The 23988-nt window shown below is 42.7% G+C and overlaps 4 non-coding genes across 4 annotated transcripts; 2 read left to right on the top strand and 2 right to left on the bottom strand.

Annotated features, from left to right (window-relative positions):
• The first annotated feature begins 5824 nt into the window (after positions 1 to 5824).
• On the top strand, positions 5825 to 5907 carry trnal-uag (transfer RNA leucine (anticodon UAG)). Its single transcript has one exon. It is a non-coding gene; the product is annotated as a tRNA-Leu (tRNA).
• Positions 5908 to 6407: 500 nt separating this feature from the next.
• Positions 6408 to 6479, top strand: trnaq-uug (transfer RNA glutamine (anticodon UUG)). Its single transcript has one exon. It is a non-coding gene; the product is annotated as a tRNA-Gln (tRNA).
• Positions 6480 to 12144: 5665 nt separating this feature from the next.
• Positions 12145 to 12216, bottom strand: trnaq-cug (transfer RNA glutamine (anticodon CUG)). The gene has a single exon. It is a non-coding gene; the product is annotated as a tRNA-Gln (tRNA).
• Positions 12217 to 14245: 2029 nt separating this feature from the next.
• On the bottom strand, positions 14246 to 14328 carry trnal-cag (transfer RNA leucine (anticodon CAG)). The gene has a single exon. It is a non-coding gene; the product is annotated as a tRNA-Leu (tRNA).
• Between the last annotated feature and the right edge of the window lie 9660 nt (positions 14329 to 23988).

Here is a 23988-nt window from a genome sequence, read left to right as displayed (position 1 = left end):
AAGGATTACTGGTACCAGATTTAGAGTTTGTCCTGCTGATGCGAAGAACGTGAGGGCAGACAGAACTCAGGTGCCACCTTCCTGCCGAACAGCTTCTCATAATTTTTGTTGACGCAGTGAGGCAGGTCACCCGAGTAGCTGCGTAAAGCAGATGGTCCAGTAGACAAGGCAGCACTACCATGGTCCTGGTTACACCTATGCAGTCCTTCCGGCAGGTATACCTGAAAATTCAGGCTGTTGGCACTACTCCCTAGAAGTACATAATTGAATATTAAATTATGAAATATTCATGGACTATACAACACATGAACGAACATTGTCTGACAGACACAAACCTGGTATGAAGCAGGTTAGGTGTAAATGAAAAGACTCTAGGGATGTAGAGCCTCTGGCACATATGACTGACTATGCGTGGGTAACCGCACACCTCCCTTTGTGAGCTCCCCCGTTTTGGTGTGTAGTGCAACACCTGGTGGGTCCTGGATGCACCTGATTTGCTTTCTCTGGACTTGCCAGATGTTCTCCATCTTCCCCCTGTCAAACAGGGGAACACAAAGGGAGTCTTTGCCACTGGTCCCCTTGAGCCCCTGCAGCAGCTCCTCCAGCAGCTGAGTGGTGGTCTCCTCTCCATGGGTCCACCTCCCTGAATAGATGTTTATTGATGTTGCCATCAGTAGGGGAAGACAGGCCCTGGGATTGAAGCTGCTGTCTTTTTGCTTCACACAACAGAGCTAAATCAGCTGCATCCCACCCAAATATGCATGCTGACAGGCGTGACATAAAGTTTGGGTACAGCTGAGTAGCCTGTTGGTATCTCTTCACCAGGTCTGTTGTCATCATGTCCAGGCCAGCTCCCTCCTGAGCAGTCAGCACACTGATGAGAATCTGACCATACTCATTTCCCATAGAGGTGAGCCAGAGTGCTGTCCCCTTGGCTGTTCCGGCAAGCTTCTTGGTGATCTGAAGCACACAAAATGTATAGGCCTCTGTGAACATGACTCAGAGTTACTGAAATACAGGCAGTAGTTAATAATATCAGTAACCTATTTCAAAGAAAAAAGATTGTTCAACCTTTTTGGTTGAATCCATTTTAAGAATGGTGCCGTAGGTCGATGTTATTCTGGCCTTGATGTCCTACAGCCTTGTTAAAATATCCTGGCTGTGAATGGAGAGGAGCCACTTACAGCTCGCCACCACAGCAGGGTCTCAACTGCTTTAAAACCCACGTTGGGCTGTTACGCAGGCCTCTCTCCCGGAAGCCGGATCACCCGGATGTCACACGCATACCTTGGACATAAACAGATTTATCAATAAGAATGTTTTGCATAATATCTATTTGACAAGGCAACAGAGAAAAGAGACGTTACTCACTTTTGTGTGAGGATGACCCGAAATTCTGATCTGTGAGCCATGTCCAGTTGTGTGAGGACAGTCTGGCTCCAAGAGACGTGAGTTGATCTACATTTGGTGCAGGTTAGTGTCTCTGCAACCATATTGTAGATCCTGTCCACGTCCAGGACCCGCCGTGCCCTCTTACGCAGCCCTGCTCCTGTGAGCTGGTGCCGCCCACAGGCAGGGTTGGGACAGACCACCTTCACCGTCCACAATCTGTAGGGCATCCAGACAAGAAGTGGGTGGGCAAAGAGCAGGAGCCTGGTGGTACACATGGCTCGGCTGTGGTGGAAAGTACCAGAGCTTCAGGTTGTGTTGACGCTCTAGTCTTCCTTTAGGGCCCAACTTAAGCACAGTCTTGACAATCAACTTGTGGTCCTCAGGTGGCAAGCCCTCAGACCACAAACGGGGCAGCTGAGATGGTGACGCTTCAACTGTCTCTGTCCTGGAGTCAGCCGTCTGTGCAATAACAAAACAATGCATAAACATACTTATTACTGCTAAAAGACACTGCTGATGCTCTACACAGTATGAAATTAAAAGTTAAATGACTTACTGACACAGTGGCACACTGGAACAGGCACTGAAGCATGAGCAACAGTCTGAGGGTCTGGGGCCTGTTAAAGCATGGCAAAGAATATACTAAAATTCATAGCATTCACAACACAATCAAAGTGTAAGTTATTATTTCATACAGCTGCTCGACATGAAACACTGTTATTTAGCTTTCAAGTTTCATTTCTGATTTGAAAGCTTTTTAATACTAATAAAAAATGTGTGTAGAAATACAGATACTGTATTCAAAAAGTGTTACATCATTACTCACTGGGACAGCAATGCTGGCTGGAGAACTGGTGGGGTCAGTGACTTGGTTCTGTAAAGAATTCAGTCTCAGCAACTTGTAATAACACAATTTAAACAGCTGCTATTTGATCTCTATTTACCTGGGTTCGTCTTCTAGCTTTGCTGAGATTTGGCTCCGCAGCAGCACCATGAGAGCCCCCAAATCTTGACTTGGTAAACTGAACGGCAACAAAGCAAAGGGCCGTGTCATGAGAAGACTATATTGTCAAACTATCATTCAGTGAACAAAGCGTCAAATATTCAGTAACAAATCCAAATACCATTGATAAATTCAATACTGGTCGCTGTTTATGACCCTGCACTCCCAGCACTTCCCCCACTGCTGCAGTCTGTTGCCCCACGGTGGCTTGGGCAGGACCCACTGCTGGCCCCTGCGCAATCCTTGCTCCAGTTGGCTGTGGCATGGCAGAGTAGATACATCACTAATTAATTTATTTACTGATATGACACACACACACACACACACACACACTACTTGAGTCTTTAATTGAACAGGGTTACCTTCTGAGTGTGGAATTCACACGTGCACGTCCTTGCTTGACCAAACAAGGACATCTGTCCATGGCACTGCATTGGACATTTGTCGATCTAAAGATAATAGTTGTACATTTGATTAAATTGAACACATTAAATCATTGATTTGCATTTGTGTAGTTACAGAGATCTGATGAAAATGATTTGCTTATTAAATGTTAACTCATAGGATCCTTTTATTGTATTTGATACAACCCTAACCCTATAGTGAGTAAAATGCATTGCGAGCGTAAATAACAATGAATACAATGTACTGTGCCATGAATATACTCATACCCTTTGACACAGCTCATACCACTTCTTTTCCTGGGAGCCGGTCTGTTTCCCTCGCCGGCAGGCCAGGCCCCAGAGCTGGCAAACTTTCTCAAGCGTGCCATCCACTTTGAGTCTGCCATCGCTTTGTGGGATTTTGATTTTGAAGACATTGCCTTTGGTGACATAAATGCATTAACATTTTTTGAAAGCCTGAAAACAACATAAGTGCTGGAACATGAAAGCAAGACCACCGCCTTGTAATATTGTAATAATCCTATGAAAAACTTGGCGTAAACCACCTAGGGTGTATGGTGTCTGTGTTTGAAATACAGCTCATGAATTAACCTGATTTCCTTTAATAAACATGTATTCTTACAGTGTGTGGTGGGAAATATCATGAATTAGAAAGTTAGCTGTATACCTTCTTCTGCAATTACTTTAATGTTTGGTAATATTAACTATGGTAAATAGCTCAGCAGTTTGACTAATCTGGCGCTTCATATAACGGATATGATATTGACGTTTTTATTATATTAGGCCTACAATCCTGTCACCTGTTCTCAGAAGGGTTAGAAGAGCCTGACTGCACATACACTAGTGATTGTGTGGGGAATATGTTTAACACTAAATGATAACCATGAAAGTATTATATGCATGAAAATTGTGTCACTTAACCGAAGTTAAGGTTACTTACGATAGCTGTTACAGTGTAGCTAACTACCTTGAACTTGTTTAAAGCGTTGACATTATCACCATGAACGTGGCCTAGTCTATACAAATGAAAACTGTCATTGTGTGAAAACGATTGTTTATTGCATGAGCAACACTGGCCTTAAAAAGGCTCGGAAGTCAAAAAGAACGTTAGCAGGCTAATGTACGTTTACGCCTTTTTCACCGCTTTCAGCAGAATCCCGCCAATACATTCGTTTATACATCTGAATTTAAAGGATTTGGTAAAAAATATTGTTGTTAGTGAACATGTTGTTCCCCAAATGCTGTACTAATAGCCTAACGTTACCGAAAAACCACCGTAATAGATAACATTAGCTAAAGGCCGGCTGGCAAGAACTAACGTTAGCGAAATTCCCGACAGATAACGGAGGGTTTGTAATGTTGATGACAACATGATATAACTGGTGAAATGACTTCTATACTTTAAGTCATATACAACACTGTAATAGATGTGTAAATACTCACCATGCCGCTTGAATTGGCTTTGATTTGCGTGACCGATCTCGCCAGGCTTGCGCTCTGTATTCAACTTTATTGAACGCCCCTTTCATGACACTGCGTCAACATTTCTGCACCGTGATTAGTCAAATGTTGAAAGCCGGGGAGACACTTCATCAACATTTCTGCACCGTGATTAGTCAAATGTTGAAAGCCAGGGAGAATGCGCTAACAAGATTGGTCGCCGAATGTTGAAGCCACGAATCTTATAGGCCGTAATACTTCAACATTTCTGAATGTTGACAGCCGATCCTGCGGCAGCTAGCGTTCAGGTCGCAGTCTCCACTGGAGGTGTGGGTTCGAATCCCACTTCTGACAATTTTTCACTGGAAACTGGAACCATTTCTTCGATTGTTTGGTCGGAGACATTCACACCAGTGGCCTGCTGGATGTCATTTTGTAGGGCTCTGGCAGTGCTCATCCTGTTCCTCCTTGCACAAAAGAGCAGATACCGGTCCTGCTGATGGGTTAAGGACCTTCTACGGCCCTGTCCAGCTCTCCTAGAGTAACTGCCTTTCTCCTGGAATGTCCTCCATGCTCTTGAGACTGTGCTGGGAGACACAGCAAACCTTCTGGCAATAGCACGTATTGATGTGCCATCCAGGAGGAGTTGGACTGCCTGTGCAACCTCTGTAGGGTCCAGGTATCGCCTCATGCTACCAGTAGTGACACTGACCCTAGCCGAATGCAAAACTAGTGAAAAACAGTCAGAAAAGATGAGGAGGGAAAAAATGTCAGTGGCCTCCACCTGGAAAACCATTCCTGTTTTGGGGATTGTCTCATTGTTGCCTCTCTAGTGCACCTGTTGTTAATTTCATTAACACCAAAGCAGCTGAAACTGATTAACAACCCCCTCTGCTACTTAACTGACCAGATCAATATCCCAGAAGTTTAATTAACTTGATGCTATACTCTGATTAAAAAGTGTTCCTGTAATTTTTATGAGCAGTGTAGAAGGTAGTGTTTGGCCTCTCATGAAGCTCCAGCTGATGCAATGCGAGGTCCCGTTCCCAACAAATAGCAGCTGTCCGCTATCCCAGCTTTTCATTCCCTAAGTGTGAACGGTTGTAAGTCAGGAGAGAGGGGAGACACGGCTTTCCTTTTCTCCATAAGCCTCTGTTGTCTCGACCCAACTCTCTTCCCTCGTCGCTTCGTTCCCCCTCTGCATCCTCTGTGTGCTTTTCTCCAGGTTTCAGTGGGGATCTCCGATGATCTGGTCTCCAAGCCGGTCGGCTTCAGAGTGATCAGCTGATCTCTGGAGTACACAAAGCGACCCAGAAGTTGCTGCGCGACTGAATGAAATGAAATAAAGTAATTCCAGAGTGAACTCTCTCCACCAGCATGTTTGGAGAGGGCATAACTTCAAAAGTCAGTACTTAAAAAAGTTGAATTACAGTTAGTTAGTTGAGTTAAATTAAAGGAATAAAGGAGAAAAAGTAAGAAAAAGAAGAGAACAAACAAGAGGGACTGTAACAGGCTGCATGCACGGTCGGCGCATGCACATAGTTACGTACATAGCAAAAATTCCACTACAAAATTGGTTTGTATAGTCAGGATGGCCGAGCGGTCCAAGGCACTGCGTTTAGGTCGTAGTCTCCACTGGAGGCATGGGTTCGAATCCCACTTCTGACACTTTTTAACTGGAAACTGGAACCATTTTGCTCTAACATGATAATGGGAAAGTAAAGTCAGTCGTTCTTGCTATGTACGGGTACGAACGTATGAGAAAATACAGGCAATGCCACTTACAGGCATACAGATTCAAAGTATTAGGTAGTGTCTGGCCTCTCATGAATCTCCAGCTGATGCAATGCCATGTCCTGTTCTCAACAAATAGCAGCCTACCCCCAGCCCAGCTTTTCATTCTCTATGTGCAAACTGTTGTAAGTCACTACACATGGTTGTAAGTCACTACACATGTTTGTATACAGTAGGGCTATTTGATGCTGGATGAATTGTTTGTAGGAAGTCTCTCTCTATCTCAGCTTTTTCTTCCGTAAGTGTGGTCGGTTGTATCTTCTGTGTCACTGGTATTGTTGCATGCCTTCTATGTCATATTCTCTGCATTAACATACATACATGGTGATATCATGTAAGAAACTGTTCTGCAACAGCCGACGAACTTTTGATGAGGTTCCATGGTGTAATGGTTAGCACTCTGGACTTTGAATCCAGTGATCTGAGTTCAAATTTCGGTGGAACCTTTAAAGTGGAAAGACAGGTAAGAGAGCGCAACCTTTCCGCTGAATAACTGATATTTGTCTGATCTTGTTCTATGTGGAAGGTGCTGCGTTCAGGTCGCAATCTCCACCAGAGGCGTGGGATCAAATCCCACTTCTGACAGTTTTTCACTGGAAACCGGAACCATTTTTCAAGCATGATAATGGGAAAGTTAAGTCAGCCATTCTTATTATGTTCGGCATTACTGGTAAAACTACAGCATTTGTAACGCTGCCTACAGACATACATATTCAAAAAAGTAGGCAGTCTCTGGCCTCTCATGAACCTCTGCCTACTGCAATGCCACGTCCCATTCACAACGAATGGCAGCCTCTTGCTTCTTACCTTAATCACAGACTTCTTACTTTAATCTCAGAATTCTGACTTTGAAGTATGAATTTTTCCGCACATGACAATGTATCAGGGATAATATTCCAATAATAATCTCATCATATCGCCTAGAATAATGTAACACTGACAGGGAGACTGCAGAGTTTTCTATGAAGGTGGATTTTTTCATTGTAGTAAGAAGATTTGGGTTTTTTTCACACATACGGATGAATTGTTTGTGATGGGTGAATTGATTATAGGAAGTCTTTTTCACATGTTATCGTCTGTGTCACTGGTGTTGCTGCATTAAAGTCGGCCATTTTTGCTATGTTCGGGGACAAGTAATGGGCAGCTTCTGGCATCTCATGAACCTCCAGCTGCTGCAACGGCAGGTCCCATTCACAACAAATAGCACCATCTCGCTATCCCAGCTTTTTATTCCGTATGTGTGATCGGTTGTATCTTCTGTGTCATATTCTCTGCATTAACATACATACATGGTGATATCACGTAAGAACCTGTTCCACGACAGTCTAGAAAAGCTTTGTTGCCTTGAATTTTGAATAAATCACCAACAGTGTCACCAGCAAAGCACCCCCACACCATGACACCTCCTCCTCCATGCTTCACAGTGGGAACCACACATGTAGAAACCATCACCTTTTCTACGTCTCACAAAGACATGATGGGTGGAACCAAAAATCTCAAATTTGGACTCATCAAACCAAAGTACAGATTACCACTGGTCTAATGTCCATTGCTTGTGTTTCTTAGCCCAAGCAATTCTCTTCCTCTTGTTGTTCTTCCTCAGTAGTGGCTTCTTTGCAGCAATTCGACCATGAAGGCTAGATTAACGCAGTCTCCTCTGAACGGTTGATGTTGAGATGTGTATGCTACTTGAACTACTTGTGAAGCATTTATGTGGGCTCTAATCTGAGGTGCTGTTAATTTGCGGTTTCTGAGGCTGGTAATTCTAATGAACTTATCTTGGTCTTCCTTTCCTGGGACGGTCCTCATGAGAACCAGTTTCATCATAGCGTTTGATGGTTTTTACGACTGCACTTGAGGATGCATTCAAAGTTCCTGAAATTTTTGACTGATTGACTGACCTTCATGTCTTAAAGTAATGATGGACTGTCGTTTCTCTTTACTTTGTTGAGTGGTTCTTGCCAAAATATGGATTAGAACAGTAGTTGAATAGGGCAATTCACTGTATAGAACTGTGTACCAACCCTACCTCTGCACAACACAACTGATGGGCTCAAACACATTAAGAAGGCAAAACATTCCACAAATTAACTCTTGACAAGGCACACCTGTTAATTGAAAACCGGGTTCATAAAGCTGATTGAGAGAATGCCAAGAGTGTGTAAAGCTGTCATCAAAGCAAGAGGTGGCTGCTTTGAAGAGTCTAAAGTGTAAAACATATACTGGTTGTTTAACACTTTTTTGTTTACTACATAATTCCATATGTGTTCCTTCATAGTTCTGATGTCTTCAATATTAATCTACAATGTAAAAAATACTAAAAATAAAGTAAAACCATTGAATGAGAAGATGTGTCCAAACTTTTGACTGGTACTGTACATACATGGTGATATCATGTAAGAAACAGTTCCACGACAGTCTGGAAAAGCTTAGTTGAGATTCCATGGTGTAATGGTTGTGACAAAAGTTGCTACAGCATTTGTAACGCTGCCTACAGACATACATATTCAAAAAAGTAGGCAGTCTCTGGCCTCTCATGAACCTCCAGCTACTGCAATGCCACGTCCCATTCACAACGAATCGCAGCCTCTTGCTTCTTACCTTAATCACAGAATTCTGACTTTGATCTCGGAATTCTGACTATGAAGTAAGAATGTTTCCGCACATGACAATGTATCAGTGATAATGTGTCAATGATCTTATATCATATCACCTATAATAATGTAACACTGAAGGGTGGACTACAGAGTTTTTTATGAAGGTGGATTTTCTTCATTTTTTGTAGTAAGAAGATTTGTTTTATTTCACACATACGGATGAATTGTTTGTGATGGGTGAATTGATTGTAGGAAGTCTTTTTCACATGTTCTTCTGTGTCACGGGTATTGTTGCATGCCTTCTGTAACTGCGCTCAGCTACACTTCGCTGTAACTGGCTGGTTCTATCAACCCCTCGACTCTGCGTTGTGTGAATAATGATGAACAGGAGGCTTGTTTCTCTTTTTGGGCCGCCGTTTAATATCTGAACAGAAACAAAACATGTACCGGTCAGTCTCTTAGTTGGCTCGTTTCAGGCAGCTCAGACACAGCACACTACAAAAGATCAGCAAATTATTTTAACATTGACGCTAGCTAGCTAACTTAACAAAAGTGTTAACTGTTAATTGTACATTTTTAGCACTTAAAAAGTACAGTAACCCATTTGTAACTCTTCTCATTAACGTTTCCATAAACCACAGTGCATATATGTTCATATGGTGGACATACAGACATTAATGCACCACATTTGCATACAGTGCTGTGCACAGCAACTTACCGCGGGCATGTCTCTCACAACTGGCAATGCCTCTAAGGTGCCAGTGGCATTTACCACCCCTGAGAGAGGGCGCCCCTTGAGCCAACAAATCTACAGTTGCAATACAGTTGATACATTGTCATGTGCGGAAATATTCATACTTCAAAGTCAAAATTCTGAGATCAAAGTCTGAATTCTGAGATCAAAGTCAGAATTCTGAGATTAAGGTAAGAATTCTGACTTGAAAGTCACATGTGGCCCTATTCCTCTTCCGTAGTCATGTAAGCTCATTGAACACATTCTAGCATATGTAGTGACATGAAAACCTGGGATAGCGATAGGCTGCTATTCGTTGTGAATGGGACCTGATGTTGCAGCAGCTGAATGGCTGATATTTCATTCCAAAAATCATGTCACAGCACACGGTTCTGGTGAAAAACTTGCTGTCAGAAGGGGGATTTGAACCCACACCTGAAAAAAGACTTACAACAAACAATTCATCCAGTATCAAATAGGCCTACAGTATACAAACACATTGTAGAATGTGTAGTGACTTACAACCGTTCGCACATACGGAATGAAAAGCTGGGATAACGATAGGCTGCTATTCGTTTGGAATTCGACCTGGTGTTGCAGTAGCTGGAGGTTCATGAGTGGCAAGAGACTGCCTACTTCTTTGAATCTGTATCTGTTACAAATGTCGTAGTTGCAAATGTTGCACTTATACATTATCATGTGCTGAAAAATTCATAATTCAAAGCTGCCAAATCTCTCAGGAGGGGCAATTGTTGTGGCTAACGTGGCCTATTCACTGGGTAAATTAACCTAAGTCAGCTAGCTAACTTGACATTGCATTTTACAGTTCGTTTTTTGCCCATTTGTTCATCTTAATTGTTTGGAATAAAATTATTTGGGGTCTAAAATGACTGAACAACCCAATGTGATCATCAACAGATAAATTGTCATCTATTAGTTTTCCCTCACAAATACCTTTGAATGTGAAGAGGAACCTGCTTTACCATTAATCAAATAAAATTGAGATCCTTCATTTTCACAATAATCTGATTCAGTCTTCATCGGAGTGTAGCAAATCAAGAACATTTATTTTGTAGGTAGTTGTGTTCTGATTAAACAAAGAAATGAATGTAAGCATAGCCTACTACTTACTACAGATACAGTGCACATCACATAGTAACCACTAGATGGCAACATACACAAGACAAGGATATTCTCTCAGGCCACATACTGTACAGTATTTGTAGACTGACATCCTGGATTGTCAAAGTCTCTACAATTAATGAACATTCCACAGTGATCATCAACAGACAATCAAAAAAAACATCAAGACACCTTTGGATGTAAAGGCAACTTACATTACTTTCTGCATTACTAGCAGAATAAAGAACAGTGGCAGTGGGGCTGAGAGTATGCAATAAATAAAACTATTTACAATTCAACTATTAGGAGATACAACAAGTCACATAACTCACTATTTAAATTACATTTCTCACTTGTACTGAAATTTTGCTCGTCTCTCTTTCAAAGCGGCAAAGTGATCAATTAAATCATTAAAATCAGGCATGTTCCTGACTAGTTCCCTCTCCATAGAAAGCATGGCCAGTGCATTCAGACGTTCCTGTCCCATTGCGTTTCGCAGGAATGTCTTGATTCTCTTCAAGGTTGCAGACCTGTCAAAAAAAAAAGTATATATATATCGACATATACAATTCTACTGGTGTTGACATGCAATTAACATGAATGTGACCATTATGTCTCTTAAGTAAAAGCTGTCTCAAAGTCCCAAAGTTTGATTTAATTATGCAAACTTTTACTTTGTCCTTGAGAGTATGATGGGTCCAGATAGATGTAGTGGAATACTACCAAATTTGAAAACCAAGATGTGGAAATACTCAAGTAAATGAGTATCTCACACTAGAAGTACTCTATGAGTAAAAAATCAGTTACCGTCCATCCCTGAATGTATGTCTGTAAAAACAGGGTGGGTGATTTTGAAATACTGGGTTCCAACACTAGAGCAGGCTTACTTGAATGGTCAATAATAAATGCAGATACCTCTTTGGACAGCCTTTGCTTCTCTTTTTCTCCCAAGGCCCTCCTTGATCTTGTGGTTCCTGATGTTTTTTGCCGCTGCTCTCAAGATGAGCTTTGGTCCCTGAAGGCAGACAGACCAACAGTGTTTGTTAGTATATGAACAAGACAGTGTGTCATTGACAATACCTACAATTCCTATCTTAGAAAACCAGAAGTAATACAAACTGCCTGTTTTAGATATACTTTCTGGGAATGGCTGGGAAAATATCAGAATTGCTGGCGGTGCTTAACTACGTTACACAAAGGGTATTTACAATTTCCAAAAATTAGTTTCCTACTTGTCTAATTCTTGTTACCATATTGGCTTACATCACAGCATACGAGCACTTGGTTATGACAAGGTTCTATTTTGAGAAGGTATGAACAATACTATTTGATCTTACCTCATGGCCTGCACACTGCTTGTGAAGCTCTGGAGGGCATGTTTGATGAAGACCGTGTCAATGTCCTTCTTCTACAGCTGCTGGTACATCATGTGAACGTGAGGCATGATTTGATGAAATAGCTGCAAGAAAAACAGGAAGTCTTCATCCTGCAGCATCCTCAGAAAGCCAGATGCCTCCCTCACTGTGGTGTTGTCAAATGAGCAGTCTGTCCTGAGACTGCAACCTGAACGCAGAGCCTGCCACACACAGCAAGATCAGACAAAGGTCTGTCATTCAGCGGACAGGTTGCATTCTCTTACCTGTTGTCCCACACAAAATCAGGTTCCACCGAGACTTGAACTCGGATCGCTGGATTCAGAGTCCAGAGTGCTAACCATTACACCATGGAACCTCATTGAAGGTTTTGCAGGCTGTTGCAGAACAGTTTCTCACATGATATGACAATGTATGTGTAACGGATATAAGAATATACACTATGTGACTTTAAAGTCACATGTGGCCCTATTCCTGCTCCGTAGTCATGTAAGCCCATTGAACACATTCTAGCATATGTAGTGACATGAAAACCTGAGATAGCAATAGGCTGCTGTTCGTTGTGAATGGGACCTGGTGTTGCAGCAGCTGAATGGCTGACTTTTCTTTCCCAATATGATGTCACAGGAAACGGTTCTGGTGAAAAACTTGCTGTCAGAAGGGGGATTTGAACCCAGAGACTGCCAACTACTTTGAATCTGTATGTCTGTAAGCAGTGTTACAAACGCTGTAGTTGTACCATTAACGCCGAATGGAATTACTTTACTTTCCCATTATCAACTTGTTCCTGTTTCCAGTGAAAAGCTGTCAGAAGTGGGATTTGAACCCATACCTCCAGCGGAGACTACAACCTGAACGTAGCGCCTGCCACATACAGCAAGATCAGACAAAGGTCTATCATTCAGCGGATAGGTTGCATTCTCTTACCTGTTGTCCCAGGTTCCACTGAGATTTGAACTTGATTGGATTCAGAGTCCAGAGTGCTAACCATTATACCACGGAACCTCAACAAAAGATAGGATAGGATAGGTTGTATTGTCTTACCTGTCGTCCCACTTTAAAGGTTCCACTTTTTAAAGTCGGTTGTTACATTATTATAGGCAATATGATGAGATTATTATTGGAACATTGTCACTGATTGTCATGTGCGGAAACATTCTTACTTCAAAGTCAGAATTCTGACATCAAAGTCAGAATTCCAAGATTAAGGTAAGAATTCTGACTTTAAAGTCACATGTGGCCCTATTCCTGCTCCGTAGTCATGTAAGCCCATTGAACACATTCTAGCATATGTAGTGACATGAAAACCTGAGATAGAAATAGGCTGCTGTTCGTTGTGAATGGGACCTGGTGTTGCAGCAGCTGAATGGCTGACTTTTCTTTCCCAATATGATGTCACAGGAAACGGTTCTGGTGAAAAACTTGCTGTCAGAAGGGGGATTTGAACCCAGAGACTGCCAACTACTTTGAATCTGTATGTCTGTAAGCAGTGTTATAAACGCTGTAGTTGTACCATTAACGCCGAATGGAATTACTTTACTTTCCCATTATCAACTTGTTCCTGTTTCCAGTGAAAAGCTGTCAGAAGTGGGATTTGAACCCATACCTCCAGCGGAGGCTACAACCTGAACGTAGCGCCTGCCACATACAGCAAGATCAGACAAAGGTCTATCATTCAGCGGATAGGTTGCATTCTCTTACCTGTTGTCCCAGGTTCCACTGAGATTTGAACTCGATTGGATTCAGAGTCCAGAGTGCTAACCATTATACCACGGAACCTCAACAAAAGATAGGATAGGATAGGTTGTATTGTCTTACCTGTCGTCCCACTTTAAAGGTTCCACTTTTTAAAGTCGGTTGTTACATTATTATAGGCAATATGATGAGATTATTATTGGAACATTGTCACTGATTGTCATGTGCGGAAACATTCTTACTTCAAAGTCAGAATTCTGACATCAAAGTCAGAATTCCAAGATTAAGGTAAGAATTCTGACTTTAAAGTCACATGTGGCCCTATTTCTCTTATGTAGTCATGTAAGCCCATAGAACGTATTCTAGCATGTGTAGTGACATGAAACCTGGGATAGTGATAGGCTGCAATTGGTTGTGAATGGGACCTGGCGGTGCAGCAGGTGAATGGCTGACCTTTCTTTCCCAATATCATGTAACAGGAAACTGTTTGAGTGAAAAACTTGTCAGAAGTGGAATTTGTACACTGCGTGAAAAAGTTTCCCTGCAAACAATTCATCCAGATCAGACGAATGTCTGTCTTTCAGCAGATTAGTTGCATTCTCTTACCTGTCTGGCGCTGCAGCAGCTGAATGGCTGACTATACTTTGTCATTATCATGCTAGAGGAAATGGTTCACGTTTCCAGTGAAAAACTGTCAGAAGTGGGATTGAAACCCACGCCTCCAGTGGAGACTGCGACCTGAACGCAGCGCCTTGGACCGCTCGGCCATCCTGACTATACAAAACCTCTTTGCAGTGGAATTTTCGCTATGTAACTTGATATGGTAATGCAGTGATATGCCATGGCTCAACTTTTGTCACAACCATAACACTATGGAATCTCAACTAAGCTTTTTCAGACTGTCGTGGAACAGTTTCTTACGTGATATCACCATGTATGTACAGTACCAGTCAAAAGTCAAAAGTTTGGACACACCTTCTCATTCAATGGTTTTACTTTATTTTTAGTATTTTTTACATTGTAGATTAATATTGAAGACATCAGAACTATGAAGGAACACATATGGAATTACGTAGTAAACAAAAAAGTGTTAAACAAACCAGAATATGTTTTATACTTCAGATTTTTCAAAGCAGCCACCTTTTGCTTTGATGACAGCTTTGCACACTCTTGGCATTCTCTCAATCAGCTTTATGAGCCTGGTTTTCAATTAACAGGTGTGCCTTGTCAAGAGTTAATTTGTGGAATTTGTGGCCCATCAGTTGTGTTGTGCAGAGGTAGGGTTGGTACACAGTTCTATACAGTGAATTGCCCTATTCAACTCCTGTTCTAATCCATATTATGGCAAGAACCACTCAACTAAGTAAAGAGAAACAACAGTCCATCATTATTTTAAGACATGAATGTCAGTCAATCCGGAAAATTTCAGGAACTTTGAATGCATCCTCAAGTGCAGTCGTAAAAACCATCAAACGCTATGATGAAACTGGTTCTCATGAGGGCCGTCCCAGGAAAGGAAGACCAAGAGTTACCTCTGCTGCAGAGGATAAGTTCATTAGAATTACCAGCCTCAGAAACCGCAAATTAACAGCACCTCTTCGAGCCCACATAAACGCTTCACAAGTAGTTCAAGTAGCATACACATCTCAACATCAACCATTCAGAGGAGACTGCGTGAATCAGGCCTTTATGGTCGAATTGCTGCAAAGAAGCCACTACTGAGGAAGAACAACAAGAGCAAGAGAATTGCTTGGTCCAAGAAACACAAGCAATGGACATTAGACCAGTGGTAATCTGTACTTTGGTCTGATGAGTCCAAATTTGAGATTTTTGGTTCAACCTGTCATGTCTTTGTGAGACGTAGAAAAGGTGAGCGGATGTGTGGTTCCCACTGTGAAGCATGGAGGAGGAGGTGTCATGGTGTGGGGGTGCTTTGCTGGTGTCACTGTTGGTGATTTATTCAAAATTCAAGGCAACAAAGCTTTTCTAGACTGTCGTGGAACAGGTTCTTACATGATATCACCATGTATGTATGTTAATGCAGAGAATATGACATAGAAGGCATGCAACAATACCAGTGACACAGAAGATACAACCGACCACACATACGTAATAAAAAGTTGGATAGCGAGAGGCTGCTATTTGTTGTGAATGGGACCTGCCGTTGCAGCAGCTGGAGGTTCATGAGAGGCCAGAAGCTTCCTACTATTTGTCCCTGAACATAGCAAGAATGGCAGACTTTTCTTTCCTCTCTCTTCTTCTTCTTCTTCTTCTCTACTCTCCCCAAGAGAGTCACGAGAGGCCAGAAACTACCTGCTACTTTGAATCTGTACGTGGCATTGGCTGTATTTTCTCATACGCTCGTACCTGAACATAGCAAGAACGGCTGACTTTACTTTCCCATCATCATGCTAGAGGAAATGATTCCTGTTTCCAGTGAAAAACTGTCGGAAGTAGGATTTGAACCCAAGCCTCCAGTAGAAACTACGACCTGAACGCAGTGCCTTCCACATACAGCAAGATCAGACAAAGGTCTGTCATTCAGCAGATAGGTTGCATTCTCTCACCTTTTGTCCCACACAAACTCAGGTTCCACCGAGATTTGAACTCAGATCACTGGATTCAATGTCCAGAGTGCGAACCATTACACCATGGAACCTGAACAAAGGTTTGTAGGCTGTTGCAGAACACTTTCTCACATGATATCACAATGTAAGTATGTTAATACGGAGAATATGACATAGAAGGCATGCAACAACACCAGTGACACAGAACAAAACATGAAAAAGACTTCGTACAATCAACTCACCCAGCATCATCACAAAAAATGAATCCGTATGTGTGAAGCAATATGACGAGATGTGATGTGCGGAAACATTCTTACTTCAAAGTCAGAATTCTGAGATTAAGGTAAGAATTCTGACTTTAAAGTCACATGTGGCCCTATTCCTCTTCCATAGTCCTGTAAGCCCATAGAACACATTCTAGCATATGTAGTGACATGAAAACCTGGAATGGCGATAGGCTGCTGTTCGTTGTGAATGGGACCTGGCGTTGCAGCAGCTGAATTGCTGACTTTTCTTTCCAAATATCATGTCACAGGAAACGGTTCTGGTGAAAAACTTGCTTTCAGAACGGGGATTTGAACCCAGAGACTGCCTATTACTTTGAATCTGTATGTCTGTAAGCAGCGTTACAAATGCTGTGTACCATTAACACCCATTAACCATTAACCATACAATGCTGTGTACCATTAACGCCAAACATAGCCAGAATGGCTATGAAAAGACTTTACTTTCCCATTATCAACTGGTTCCATTTTCCAGTGTAAAGCTGTCAGAAGTGGGATTTGCACCCACGTCTCCAGTAGAAACTACGACCTGAACCTTTCACATACAGCAAGATCAGACAAAGGTCTATCATTCAGCGGATAGGTTGCATTTTCATACCTGTCTTCCCGCTTAAAATCAGGTTCCCCCGAGTCTTAAACTCGAACGGCACAGCGAACGGCTGCTGTTCGTTGTGAATGAGACCTGGCGTTGTAGAGGCTGACTTTACTTTTCCATTATCATGCTAGAGGAAATGGTTCCAGTTTCCAGTGAAAAACTGTCAGAAGTGGGATTCGAACCCACGCCTCCAGTGGAGACTGCGACCTTAACAGTGGACCGCTCGGCCATCCTGACTATACAAACGCTCTTTGTAGTGGAATTTTCGCTATGTAACTTGATATGGTAATGCAATGATATGCCATGGCTCAACTTTTGTCACAACCATTACACCATGTAATCTCAACTAAGCTTTTTCAGACTGTCGTGGAACTGTTTCTTACATGATATCACCATGTATGTACAGTACCAGTCAAAAGTTTGGACACACCTTCTCAGAATCAGAATCAGAAACTGTTTATTGCCAAGTAACATACATTACAAGGAATTTGCTGTGGTCTGAAGGTGCTATTGTTTTGATAATAAATAAGTAGAATATAAAAGCTAAAATAAGAATAAGAATAAAAATAAAAATAAGATAAGATAAATAACAACAGTGCAGTGACCAGAATAAAGTAAAGTGTCCTGATAAAGTGTCCAGTAGGGGGTGGGTACGTTAATGTAACGCAGTGGGGACAGGTTAATATAACGTATAACTTGTGTTTGTGTTCGGGGGGGTCAATGTAAGTTTGTCAGGTTGACTACAGAGGGGAAGAAACTGTTTTTGTGGCGGTAGGTTTTGGTCCTGATGGACCGCAGCCTCCTGCCAGAGGGGAGGGGGTCGAACAGATGGTGTCCGGGGTGGGAGGGGTCAGCTATTTGTTGTGAATGGGACCTGCCGTTGCAGCAGCTGGAGGTTCATGAGAGGCCAGAAATGATACGCTGGTGGGTGATGGTGTGGGGGATGGTGTCAGGACTGTCCCATTGTCTTTCAAAGCGACAGTAGAAGTCGTTGAGGCTGTTGGCGAGGCGTCGGTCGTTAGCAGAGTTGGGGGCTCTTGGCTTGTAGTTGGTGATCTGCCTGAGCCCCCTCCACACAGAAGCAGAGTCGTTGGAGGAGAACTGGTCTTGTAGTCTCCCTGAGTACAGTCGTTTAGCTTCCCTCACCGCCTTGCTAAACTTGTACTTGGCTTCCTTAAACTCTGCTCTGTTGCCACTCTTAAACGCCTCTTCCTTTTCCAACCTCAGCTGTCGCAGTCTTGCTGTGAACCAGGGTTTGTCGTTGTTGTGTAGGTTACCTTTGTTAAAGTCACCGAGGACAATAACTAAGGAGTCCGGGTTGGTCTGCTCCGTTTCCAGTATCTGGTCGGCGAGTGCGCGCTGTGCGTCCTGCACGTTGGCCTCCGGTGGAATGTAAACACCGACCAGAATGAGTGAAGCGAACTCACGGGGGGAGTAGTAGGGTTTACAGTTTATGAAAAAGGTTTCCAGGGAAGGAGAGCAATGCCGTCGCGTCACTGTCACGTCGTTACACCAGCTGCTGTTGATGTAGAAACAAATACCTCCACCCTTTGTTTTGCCGGAGAGGTGCGCGTCGCGGTCCGCTCGGAGAAGCTGGAATCCGTCCAGCTGCAGCGCCGCGTCGGGAGTTCTTTCCCCCAGCCATGTCTCCGTGAAGCACAAAACAGCAGATGAATAAAAGTCCTTGTTTCTCCTCATCAGCAGCTGGAGCTCGTCCATCTTATTCCCCAGTGAGCGCACGTTAGAGAGAAATATTCCGGGTAGCGGTGTGCGTTGTCCTCGCCGGCGAAGACGCATGAGCGCACCGGCACGTTTCCCTCTACGTCGACGTAGAGCTGCAAAGGTGAGAGCACCTTTGACCAGAATGTCCCATAAAACAGTGAAAGGTGCAAGAAATTCGGGAAACAAATCCACTGGAGTTGTTCCCCTGATGTTCATGAGCTCTTCTCTGGTGAAAGAGCTCCGTGAACCAAAACAAAAAACACTGTTTACAAACAAAACAAGGCGCTCCAACAGACCGAGGCAGCCATCCGCGGCGCCATCTTGGATCATTCAATGGTTTTACTTTATTTTAAGTAGTTTTTACATTGTAGATTAATACTGAAGAATCAGAACTATGAAGGAACACATATGGAATTATGTAGTAAACAAAAAGGTGTTAAACAAACCAGAATGTTTTATACTTTAGATTCTTCAAAGCAGCCACCTTTTGCTTTGATGACAGCTTTGCACACTCTTGGCATTCTCTCAATCAGCTTTATGAGCCTGGTTTTCAATTAACAGGTGTGCAGGTTAACAGGTTTTGCCTTCTTAATCAGAATCAGAATCAGAATCAGAAACTGTTTATTGCCAAGTAACATACATTACAAGGAATTTGCCGTGGTCTGAAGGTGCTTTTGTTTTGATAACAAATATGTCGAATATAAAAGGTAAAATAAGGATAAAAATAAAAATAAGATAAGATAAGATAAATAACAAACAAAGTGCAGTGACCAAAATAAAGTAAAGTGTCCAGATAAGTGTCCAGTAGGGGGTGGGTGCGTTAATGTAACACAGGGGGGACAGGGGTGATGTACGTTAATATAACGTATAACTTGTGTTTGTGTTCGGGGGGGGGTCAATGTAAGTTTGTCAGGTTGACTGCAGAGGGGAAGAAACTGTTTTTGTGGCGGTAGGTTTTGGTCCTGATGGACCGCAGCCTCCTGCCAGAGGGGAGGGGGTCGAACAGATGGTGTCCGGGGTGGGAGGGGTCAGCTATTTGTTGTGAATGGGACCTGCCGTTGCAGCAGCTGGAGGTTCATGAGAGGCCAGAAGTTGCCTACTACTTGTCCCCGAACATAGCAAGAATGGCCAACTGTTCTTTCCTTTCTCTTCTTCCTTTTCTCTACTCTTCCCAAGACTTCCCACAAACAATTCATCCAGCATCAAATAGGCCCACTGCAGGGGTGCACACACTTTTTCAGCATGCGAGCTACTTATAAAATGACCAAGTCAAAATGATCTACCTACTATAAAAATGCAAAACATATATTTATTTATAAATATATTGAGTATTCTTTATATGTAAAATATATGTTGGTGTACCTTGCATAACTGCATGAACCCACATTGGACAATATAACTCCGTACATTTTTTGTCATTACCTTACTCTGATGACTTGCACTGAATGGAATCAGCCAGGGATGCATTTTGCCGCACTTGGCGCGCTTGTACACGCATGAGTGGTGACCCATGTGTCAGAAAAGATCAGATGTCAGACTGGCTGCCCTGTATGTCAATCAAGTGACAAATTTCATAGTGCGGATGGATGATAGGCTGATCATCATATCCTATTACAGAGACTGGAACATTTAATTGGCATCAAAGGAACCGTACTAAGCTGGTTTAAGTCGTATTTATCAGATCGATCTCAGTTTGTACATGTTAACGATGAATCCTCCATGTTCGCCAAAGTCAGTCATGGAGTTCCACAAGGTTCTGTGCTTGGACCAATACTATTCACCTTATATATGCTTCCTTTAGGAGATATCATTAGAAAATACTCCATACATTTTCGTTGCTATGCGGATGATACCCAGCTATATTTATCGATCAAGCCAGAAGAACCTCCTCAGTTAGCCATGCTCCAAGCAAGCCTTAAGGACATATAGACCTGGATGACCTGTAATTATCTGATGTTGATCTGAGTTATTGTTCTTGGCCCTGAACACCTCAGAAACACAGTATCTAAGGATATTGTTACCCTAGATGGCATTGCCCTGGCCTCCAGCGCCACCAGGAAGATCAGGAAGATCCTGTCTCAAACAGATGCAGAAAAACTTGTCCATGCATTTGTCATGTCTAGGCTGGATTATTGCAATTCCTTATTATCAGGCTGTCCCAATAAGTCCCTGAGGACTCTCCAGCTGATCCAGAATGCTGCGGCACGTGTACTGACAGGAACCAGGAAAAGAAATCATATTTCTCCTGTGTTAGCTTTGCTGCACTGGCTCCCTGTAAAATCTAGAATAGAGTTTAAAATCCTACTCCTGACTTACAAAGCTCTTACTGGTCAGGCACCATCATTTCTTAAAGAGCTCATAGTACCCTATTACCCCACTAGAGCACTGCGCTCCCAGAGTGCAGGGTTGCTTGTGGTTCCTAGAGTCTCCAAAAGCAGAACAGGAGCCAGAGCCTTCAGCTATCAAGCTCCTCTCCTGTGGAATCGGCTCCCAGTTTGGGTCCGGGAGGCAGACACACTCTCTACTTTTAAGAGTAGGCTTAAAACTTTGCTTTTTGATAACACTTATAGTTAGGGCTGGCTCTGGCCTGCCTGGACCAGCCCCTAGTTATGCTGCTATAGGCCTAGACTGCTGGGGGACTTCCCATGATGCACTGAGCTTTCCTCCTCTCCCTCTTCATCTTTGCACATTCATCACAATCAATGCATGTTACTAACTTTATATCTTCCCCGGAGTTTCTTTGGGCTTTCTCGTTTCGCAGGTTCCTGTGGATCGTGGTCCTGGTACACCCGGGTGCTGCTGCCATGGGCCTGCCTGACTCTCATCACTACAGTTATTATGTTTAGTCGTAGTTCTGTTACTATTAAAGCTGTTATTGCTATTATTAATCTCAGCTATTATTACAGCTGTAACTACTACTATCAGTCATATTTCCAGTATTATTATAATTATAGCTGCTATTTCTACTGCTAGTGCTGCCATACATCTCTGCCTGTCTGTCTGTCTGTCTGTCTGTCGGTCTGTCAATCTGTGTCTCTACGTCTATCTCTCTCTCTCTGTCTCTTTCTGTCTGTCTGTCTGTCTGTCTGTCTCTCCCCCTCTCTCTTTCTCCCTCCCTCTCTATGTCTCTCTCTCTCTCTCTCTCTCCCTCTCTCTCTCTCAAACCCAACCGGTCAAAGCAGATGACCGCCCACCTAGAGTCTGGTTCTGCTCGAGGTTTCTGCCTCTTAAAAGGAAGTTTTTCCTTGCCACTGTCGCCAAAGTGCTTGCTCATGGTGGGAACTGTTGGGTCTCTGTAATAACATGATAAAGAGTCGGTCTAGACCTGCTCTATTTGTAAAGTGTCATGAGATGACTTTTGTTATGATTTGGCGCTATATAAATAAAATTGAAAGTGAATTGAATTGAATGGGACGTGGCGTTGCAGTAGCTGGAGGGTCATGAGAGGCCAGAGACTGCCTACTACTTTGAATCTGTATGTATGCAAGCAGCGTTACAAATGTTGTAGTTGCAAATGTTGCACTGATACATTGTCATGTGTGGAAAAATTCATACTTCAAAGTCAGAATTCTGAGATCAAAGTCTGACTTCTGAGATCAAAGTCTGAATTCTAAGATCAAAGTCAGAATTCTGAGATTAAGGTAAGAATTCTGACTTTAAAGTCACATGTGGCCCTATTCCTCTTCTGTAGTCCTGTAAGCCCATAGAACACATTCTAGCATATGTAGTGACATGAAAACCTGGGATGGTGATAGGCTGCTATTCGTTGTGAATGGGACCTGTTGATACCACAGTTGAATGGCTGACCTTTCTTTCCCAACATTATGTCACAGGAAACAGTTCTGGTGAAAAACTTGTCAGAAGGAGGATTTGAACCCAGGGACTGCCTACTACTTTTAACCTGTATGTCTGTAAGCAGTGTTACAAACGCTGTACTTGTACCATTATCGCAGAATGGAATGACTTTACTTTCCCATTATCAACTGGTTCCAATTTCCAGTGAAAAGCTGTCAGAAGTGGAATTTGAACCCAGGCCTCCAGCGGAGACTGCGACCTGAACGCAGCGCCTGCCACATACAGCAAGATCAGACAAAGATCTGTCATTCAGAAGATAGGTTGCTTTGTCTTACCTGTTGTCCCACACAAAATCAGGTTCCACCGAGACTTAAACTCAGATAGCTGGTTTCAGAGTCTAGAGTGCTAACCATTACACCATGGAACCTCAGCAATGGTTTTGCAAGCTTTTGCAGAACAGTTTCTCACATGATATGACAATGTATGTACTTTAATGCAGAGAATATGACATAGAAGGCATGCAACAATAACAGTGACACAAAAGATAACATGTGAAAAAGACTTCCTACAATCAATTCACCCATCACAAATAATTCATCCGTATGTGTGAAATAAAACAAATCTTACTACAAAAAATGAAGAAAATCCACCTTCATAAAAAACTCTGTAGTCCACCCTTCAGTGTTACATTATTATAGGCGATATGATATAAGATCATTGACACATTATCACTGATACATTGTCATGTGCGGAAACATTCTTACTTCAAAGTCAGAATTCCGAGATCAAAGTCAGAATTCTGTGATTAAGGTAAGAAGCAAGAGGCTGGGATTCGTTGTGAATGGGACGTGGCATTGCAGTAGCCTGAGGTTCATGAGAGGCCAGGGACTGCGTACTTTTTTGAATATGTATGTCTGTAGGCAGTGTTACAAATGCTGTAGTTTTACCATTAATGCCTGTTAACCCGATTCTTTTGTTGGAAGCCCAAGAACAAACTGGAGCAATGTTCAGTTCACAGATGTAAACTTTATTTCAGGCATAGGTAAAGTAAATGCAGCGCTGGGCTTGGAGTGACAGAGCTCTCGCAGGATCTCAGTCAGAAGGAGACCCGATGTCCGAAAATGATTCACATTTATCTTCTCGGGCTGGGCCTGCCCTGTACAGAGGTTGGACTTAATAAATCATGTGTGGATGTTGGTGGTACGGCGTAAATCTAACTGATAAAATAGAGGAGTTTCAGCCATCTCCTGGTATGAAAACCAGTTCTAACCAGTCATATTATCTTCAAGGACGTACATTGTGCTCAGTAGAAAAGTACAAAACAGGATCATAGGTTCAGTGGAGAAATACAGAATCAGAATACATGACAGCTCGAAACATAGCCAATTATAACATGCCGAACAGAATGGCTGACTAAACTTTCCCATTATCATGCTAGAAAAATGGCTCCGGTTTCCAGTGCAAACTGTCAG

Source organism: Enoplosus armatus, chromosome 24 (genome assembly GCF_043641665.1).
Source record: "Enoplosus armatus isolate fEnoArm2 chromosome 24, fEnoArm2.hap1, whole genome shotgun sequence".
Lineage (NCBI taxonomy): Eukaryota > Metazoa > Chordata > Actinopteri > Centrarchiformes > Enoplosidae > Enoplosus > Enoplosus armatus.
The sequence above is the reverse complement of the archived record's forward strand: the minus strand, read 5'-3'. Positions and strand labels throughout refer to the sequence as shown.